The sequence below is a fragment of the Micrasema longulum genome, unplaced genomic scaffold, assembly GCF_059751315.1.
Source record: "Micrasema longulum isolate JH-2025_06_02 unplaced genomic scaffold, ASM5975131v1 h1tg000251l, whole genome shotgun sequence".
In the NCBI taxonomy this organism is placed as follows: domain Eukaryota; kingdom Metazoa; phylum Arthropoda; class Insecta; order Trichoptera; family Brachycentridae; genus Micrasema; species Micrasema longulum.
The window spans coordinates 262,432-270,686 of NW_028277456.1; the positions used below are offsets into that span (position 1 = coordinate 262,432).

Consider the following 8,255-nt stretch of genomic DNA (forward strand, 5'->3'; position numbering starts at 1 on the left):
CTGGGCTAGTATTCCAAACGAAATTATAGCGCGGTATAGCGCGTTTTTACGTACTAAATACGGATTATAGCGCGCTGTAAACGCGTTCGGAATACCAGCCCTGAACGAATCTCGTAATAGGTATCGTTAAAACCACGCATGCGCACAGCATACGAATAAACTAACCTTGTAAATCTGGCAAACGTCAAACATGCGGCCCGCGAGATGTTTTGTTTTTAAAAATGTATGTTTATTTTTTATTGTGAGCTACTAAATTGGCAATTAAATATATTGCGTCATCTGTAAAAACTCAAAAGACGCCATTATACAAATTACGACAAATCCATTTGTGCTCATAAATTGGAGGTTCGTAAGTTTTTTTAAATTTGTCTGGACATTTTTAGTCTTTGTCAAAAATAACGGAGTTAATACAGGTAAGTACTCGTAATTAATACATTGAATCAATTAAAACACGTCATATACTGTCAAAATATTAGTCAGATCGATTTGAGGTCTTTTTTCCTCGATCCAGATCTGGCACAGTTTGAGTATGTCAGTCGGTGTTGATTATATTTTAACACTAAATTCGTTTCTAATTTATATTAATTATTAATTTATATATATACATACATTATCGTACGAAACTCGGGATACACATTTAATGCATCTTAATCATGCTATAAAGGTTCCTAAAGATTGCCATATTGAAGCTAATTGAATGACAAGACGATGCATTGATTGATTATTTAGTATTCCCAAAGACATACGGTCGGCCGTCGGCTTTTGTACTTTCTACTTTTGCGTAATTCACTATTTCACACATTTAAATAAATTATGTTTTTTACAGATTTTTATCAATAATGCTAAAATTATTCGCTTGCATGCAGGTGCTCCCTCGGCTAACTAGTGATAACTATGTTAAGATAATATGTTATGAGGAAAATAATGAATCAGGTCATTAAGGAAACTGACAAGGAAGGTGTGCCTACATTAAGACAATTTCAGTAGAATTATAATATATGGAACACAATAAGCAATATTGGATACTTGTGGGCTGAAATAAAAAATGAAAGGTTCCTGTAAACAATTATGCCCGCAAACGATGGATTTTATGAATTTTGAAGAAACTCTGGAAACTATCACAGATGATATAGTATAGGACTTCAACAATGAAGATGTTAATGAGTTAATTGAATATCACTCACAACCTCTGTCAAATGAATGCTTAATTGCAACAACTGGTAAATGAAATACGCAGTTAATGTAAGGAAGAACAATTACATGCAAGAACAATTTTTGCTCAAATTACAATTGTAGCTGTAAGGTTTAAATATCAAATCAAAATGCATATAAATTTTAAATCCTTATTTTCAGATTTGATGTCACAATCTCTGAATGTGTGAGTACAAAATGAACCTGTGCAAGATCTGTTTGTTTGATCCCATATTGTTGAAATATACTTATTCTTCTGACATTCTCAATTACTAAAAGGTGTCAAACCAAAATATAAAGTAACTAATTATTTTCATTAAGGTTGTGTAAGGTATCTCATCATTTCCCTATCCTCACCGTGTGGCGCATCAAATGCAGCATATTTCATCATCAGTTACATGAAGGTAAGGTGATCAATCTTACACTTCAGGTGCTATTCCAGGGACTGAAACATTGCAGTGAACCTCAAGAATAAATATTTTCTGTTGATCCTGCCAGGAATCGAACTTGAGACCTCAAGCACGGTCGGCGAACGCTCCGACTACTACCTTACAAGGCAGACATATCTCTACCCAATTTCCTTTTCCAGAATTTACATAAGAGTTGCAGTAAAGCCGAAAACGCTCGTCCAGGGCTCTGCTTTCATTTTTCAAACAGGTCTGTTTCCTTTGTCAGCTTGGACACGGACAAAGGGTATGCAATATTATGTTTCCCAGAATTTGAGTTCATTGTTGGTTGCCATAAAGGAATAATAGAGCATAATATATTTAATCAATTTATTCTAAATTTGTTGCAACAGAGAGGGAAAACATTTTTGAGAAGGGAATATGGAAGTATGGGCATTTACAGGGCTTATGACCTGTCATTGGCTGGTTTAAGCGGCCACTTTACTTATTGTGTTTAAACATCCAAATTTCCTCAACTCTTCCATCTGTTGACTTTTGTGAAGTAAAAGAGCTGAAACCTTTATCATGTGGGTGAGATTCATCCATCCAGCAACAAATTTAGATTGGAATAACTCCCTAGGTAGGAAATCCAGTCAGTCCGCAAAATTTGGACATACTCAAAACATTGTTGAATTAACTAACTGGTAAAAGAAGAAGTATAAGAATTGGAAAATTGTTTTTTTAGGTGTTGCCTAGTAGGTGATTTCAGCCGGATGATATGAATGACAGGTCATAAGCTCTGTAAATGCCTAGACTTCCATATTCCCTTCTCAAAAATGTTTTCCCTCTATGTTGCAACAAATTGAATTTTATTAAATTATTTCTCCCTAGGGAGGAAATCCAGCCAGTTCGCAAGTATTTGGACGTACTCATAACATTGTTTTATTTATTTTCACTATGGTACCATATCCATAAAGTCTGTATTAATTTTTTTTTAAATGTTATGTTGAATATGCATATTAACATTTAAGATTGTTTTTATTTTATTTTTTATGGCTTACAAATAATGAACAATACAATAAATTGGTATAATATCACAATTTGTTATGTTTAGAAATTTTTCATGAATTAAATGTGAATACAACATGCACAAATAATTAATAAAGTTAAAAAAAAAAACTTTTTTTTAATCGACTAAATTTAATTTTTTTAACTTTTTATAATTTTTATGTGTATTTTACATTTTATTTGGACTTTAATATTGTTATTTTAATTTCACTAGATTTTTTCCCCTATGCTTATTATTATGGCATAACACGGCAACAGCCTAAAAAAAATCAGTACATTAATATGTAAACTGTGAATCAATTGAGTTAAATCGGGTTGTGGTCCTATGACTATCGTCATGGACTCACGGCTCAAAGGTCCGTGGTTAGAATCCCATTCCATCCCAACTTGATTCCTATTTTCTAATAGAGAGTTATTTACAACTCGTCGAAAATGGCCCTCAAAATTAAATGTTTAAGTAAATCATAAGAACACAAATCTCTTTTAAAAAAATATATAGTGAATTTTTATACCGTAGAATAAATAAATGCAGGTAATCATCATCATCATTTCAATTCCGCACCTAATTGCATAGGGCACTGCATTGGTACACCAATCGCAGCGTATCTTGATCTTTTTGTTACTTAAAGAAAAAATGATCAATCGTACGCTTGGGGTGCCAGTCAAGGGACTATAAAATATTGTACTGTAAAATCACCTTTTAAAATAAATATTTCATGTCTACCATGTCAGGAACTGAACCTGAGACCTCTTGCATGATAAGCAAACGCGTTGAGAGGATGTGAGAATACATTTTCTTGTAACAAAAGGTAATATAAATAAAAATAATTTCAAATGTACTGTTTTCGTAAAACTAACTAACTAAAACTAAAGTAAATACAATTCTTGGCCAGAGCCCTTATTTCTCCCGGTGAAAGTGATCACATTAAGGTTCCTTATATTTAGAATATGTGTTTAAATATTTATGTGTGAGATATGACTATATTTTAATTACGTGTGAAAAGGAAACTAAAACACCAAAATATTTTTTCAATAACAGTACTTGCACTGTAGTTTATAAGTTTTTAGGTATAAAATAATAAAAAAAAACTACAAAAAACTAACTAGAATTTAGCTAATGCTCTACATTTGTGAGAAAAGGTTTGAGTGTTTGATGAAGTTGTTGTAGACTCATTTCTGTAGTCCGCTTTTCTGCTCTGCCACATATTTACTCCCATTTTCTCAGATGATCATAAAGGTGTTAAAAATTGACACCAAATTGCAACATTCGATATTTCCTCTTTGCTAAAAATAAAAAAACAAAAAATTATATAATTTACAATACATTTTTAATTACATTTATTACAAAATGACATACTAAAATAAGCACTTAAAATGGTAAGATATATCTTATTTAGGTTAGTTGGAAGTTATTCATCAGGTATTGCAATAAACCTGCCAATATACATATTTTTGTATATTGTACTAAAGTTCATCGGTACACGCAAAAATCAAACACCTTAATTATTCCGCATATTGTTAAACCTTTTAAAAAGAAAACTTTGAAGGCTATATTTTGTGATTTATATGTTTTATTTCTCAGAGCAAATTATTATGCAGTAAAGGTAATATTTTTAAAGTTGTCTGTAGGTATTGTGATTATGATATTGCAATTCAAATATGTGCAAGCTGATTAATTCTAAATATTCAAAATGATATAAGCGATGTCATATGTAATGGTATAACTTTGTATTTTCCAAATTTCCTTTTGTTAGGACTTGCCAACGTGAGCTGTAGAGAAAATATTTAATATAATATGAATTTTAAACTAATACAAGATATTTTAATAGTACTTACTTTATTTTTTAAAAATTCTTATGTACTTTGGCTCTTAATCTGTTTGGTAATAAAAAAACATTTGAAAAAATAACAAATTGGGTATTATTTAAAGCAAATCTAATAAATAGTTTAATATGGAAATAAATGATGATTGATATTTAAATATACAAATGTATAATAACTGTGTAGGTAGTGATATTTCATTGTTTTTACAACATCTTTAATACCCAGACTGGTATCTTAACTATAAAAATATATATATTACAATTTATATAATAATAACTGAAGTATTGTATCCTTTTTTATTTAGATTTATCTTTATAATAAAGATATCAGTCATAAAGGTGTAGCGACGAATCTTGCTACTGATTATTTCAGATTTGTGAATTTAAGTACCACTTATCTTTCATTTTTTAGTAAATTACAATTTAAAATGAGAATTTTCAAGAGTGCAAAAAAAACTTGAATTACTTAATAAACAATGTGTCCCACCTCCAAGCAGATGACGAATATATCCTATAGTTTGATATCCATATATTCCATTACAGCATAAATTTAAATAGCCAATCGATATCGTCCCTTCGAAGGATCCGCTTTCCTGGTTTAATATAATCTGAAAAAATACACTTATAAAGGTTAAATTATTTACAGATGTTCTAAAAGAGAAAGAGATTTTTTTTAGAAGATAATATCATTAAAAGTCTAGACATTTATAGAGCTTACTATTTACTACTATTATTATTAATATTGATATAATATTTGTTTTAGTGCAAAGGTATATTTAAACACCACTATTCATAACATAAATTATATTATATTACAATAACCTTAATAATATTGTATCCTTTTTATAACACATGCTGTGAGCTATTATAAAGGTGATGGGTTTAGCAAAATTAAATATCTTATGTGTATGCATGTCCAATTGTCTTTCATTGTTTCTTAATAAACATTTGTAATTTTTCACGTCTCTGAGGGAGTTTGTCGTTACAAGATTCTCTTACTTTTTTAAAATATTATTTTCTGGATATTATGTATACCTGTGTTATTTTTATAAATAACCTAATTTTACCTTTTTATTTTCATTATTTCTATATGTGTGAATTAAGATGTTCTATATGAATAAATCAAATTGAAATACCAATACTAAACCACTAATAATAGCCAAGAATTCCTGGCTGCGGCAGCCATTAGAACGCGTTTGACGTGCACTGCAGCCAGAACGAGACAAAGCAAATGTATGTGACTGCCTCAGTCTCCACGCACTTGTCGTAGCAGCCAGAAGTATTTTATGAAACGAATTTGCAATGACTTTCGATACAGAAGAACCATAAAATAATTTTGAAATGAACCCTTTCAAGTAAAGGATGAATTCAATATCTTCTTTTTGGTTTGCGTTTCTTACGAGATAAAATGTAAACAAAAACATCTTCCACATCCATTTTATTTGGACTGGCCGTCAGGCTGGCTGCTTTAACTGGCTGCGCAAAATTTTGACTGCGGCAGCCAGGCTGCCTAGTGGGCGGGAAGCCTAATTATCAAAAAAAAATTAAATGGGAACATAAAAGCTGTTAATATATTACTTGCGATTTTAACCAAACAAAAATACCGCTGAAACGATATGTATTTACATACATAATAATTATTTACATTACGAATATCAACAATTAAAACTAACAGTTCGCAGTAGCGGTATTGCAGTACCACTGCGGATATGGTAATACTTCAAAAGTTGAAAAAATCAGCACACATGCATGAGATTTTGTATGACTGCAAACGCATGTGTGTTGTATATCCTCTGGCCGTCCCGGGGAAAACGGCTTGGTGGTTTGTTTATTTTTTACTAACAATAGCTTATTCTTAACCTTTTACAATTTATAAATATTATAATGATTAACAACTTGAGAAAAAACTCGTAAGGTAGGTTTAAACCGTACACAATATATAAGTTTGATTAAAATACCGAATTAGATAAACATACCTTCAAATGATGATTCCTGTTGTCGCGCAAGATGTACATTTAGGGACGCTGTGGTTCGTATGCAAGTTTCTATAGAGTACAGTAGGTATTTCACAGAGGTTCTATAAAAATAAACAAAATCCCTAAGGACATGTAGATCCGGGGCATACTTATCATTTACAAAGGTAGTTGAACTGTCACTGTATGTTTGTTTATGTTTTGCATTGTTGCAATATAAAAAGTACAGTTTGACGTGTAGAAAAAATAAATACCCCACATGGCAAACGTTATAAATTTTCATCAGGATAGCAAAAGCGTTATATTTTGTAATAGGTATATTCATCTCGTCAGTGACGCATGCGCACGAGTATTTTTTCTCATTTTCGACACTCACGCTCTTGCGGGTAGATATCGAACTATGAAACGTCAATTATAAAACCGTCTAAATAACGAGAAATAACGATTGAGGTTTGGTAAATTCATCATAATTAAGTATTTTGGGTCATTCTTAAGGTCACAATAATGTTTCTATTGAGAATCATTATTTTTGGTTTTATGTGTTCGAATTCATTTACGTAATTTGACATGTAATCATCAGAATTGCCATATAGAATACCAAGTTTAACCGCGTTCAAAAAATAAAAATCCCTAAATTACACCACGTTATATTCTCGTCCGAAAGTCGAGATCATCTCGTGGGTGTCGAGAGTGATCAGAATACCACTGCTGGTGATGTGTAGCTAGTACACATTGCGTCTAATAACTATAATATATTTATAAATATAATAAATATTGGGTTTAGATTTTCAGTGTTTCTCCATTACACATTTACGTATCGACTTGATAATTTGTTATTAAATAATAAGTACTTATTAGGCACAAAAAAAGCATTTTATCGGAAATCGGGGATAAAGTATACCTACCAATGTTTCGCATTATTGCGTATGAAGAAAAGAGTAAAGAATTTACGCCCGTCGCTGAGTCAGTCATGTAGTCCAGTACTAGCTACTTAGTAGCAGTAGCTCTCGGGAAGTTGGCACGGGTGCACGTTTCGCCCGAGTCGTTAGCGATACCCAATGGTTTTTTCATGTTTTCAGCAGTTAGATTTAAAATATTATCATCTTTGATTAAAATTATGGTTAATTAAAGCCATTCCCTATAAATATTCCATTTCCCTTTTTAAATCTCTTATTTTTTTAATGTGTAGTGACTACACAGCACCGTAACGCGCGGGTGTTTTTAGGACAGTAAGGGAAATGTTAATAATACGTTCACTCGAGTATAAAGGGGAAATGCTAATTTATTTTCAATTAGTTTTTTGTTCGATTCTTCATTAGTTCTTTTATTTTCTTCAATTAACCAGAGCGGTAATTAATTTCAGGATGTGTTGAAATTTTTTTATGATCCTACCACATAATGTTAAAAATGCATCAAAATTATTTAAATATATTTCTTTGAAAAATCACATTTGTTTTGCTTTTCCCCCGTGCAAACACACATTACAATCCATCGCTCTCCAGTTTAATAATATTTGCCACGTTGGCCAGGTCAAATGTGTGCTTCTTGCTTTGTAGTGGCTTATTTCCACCAATAACCACAAAAATCCGGACTTTGTGCGTTAGATTTTACACGTATTCACCTCTCAACATCCCGCTGTACCTCGCCGGTAACGGATTGTGTGACTTAAGATCAGTGTTATTCAACATGTAGCAGCGAGAGGAGCGCAATGTAATATAGCATCCTCTCGCAATAAATTTTATTCAAAAAAATTATGAATTTCACAGAAAACTAAAAATATTATGAAACACCATCGTGATAATCATAATCATACG

At 31.5% G+C, this 8,255-nt stretch overlaps 2 long non-coding RNA genes across 2 annotated transcripts; one reads left to right on the forward strand and one right to left on the reverse strand.

Moving 5' to 3' along the window:
* The first annotated feature begins 180 nt into the window (after window positions 1-180).
* On the forward strand, window positions 181-3,872 carry LOC148283247 (uncharacterized). Its single transcript, XR_015821889.1, has 2 exons — window positions 181-413; window positions 827-3,872. It is a non-coding gene; the product is annotated as an uncharacterized LOC148283247 (long non-coding RNA).
* LOC148283248 (uncharacterized) lies at window positions 3,668-7,011 on the reverse strand. The gene is made up of 3 exons (XR_015821888.1): window positions 6,445-7,011; window positions 4,956-5,076; window positions 3,668-3,929 (listed from the first exon to the last, which is right to left on the reverse strand). It is a non-coding gene; the product is annotated as an uncharacterized LOC148283248 (long non-coding RNA).
* Window positions 7,012-8,255: the final 1,244 nt, after the last annotated feature.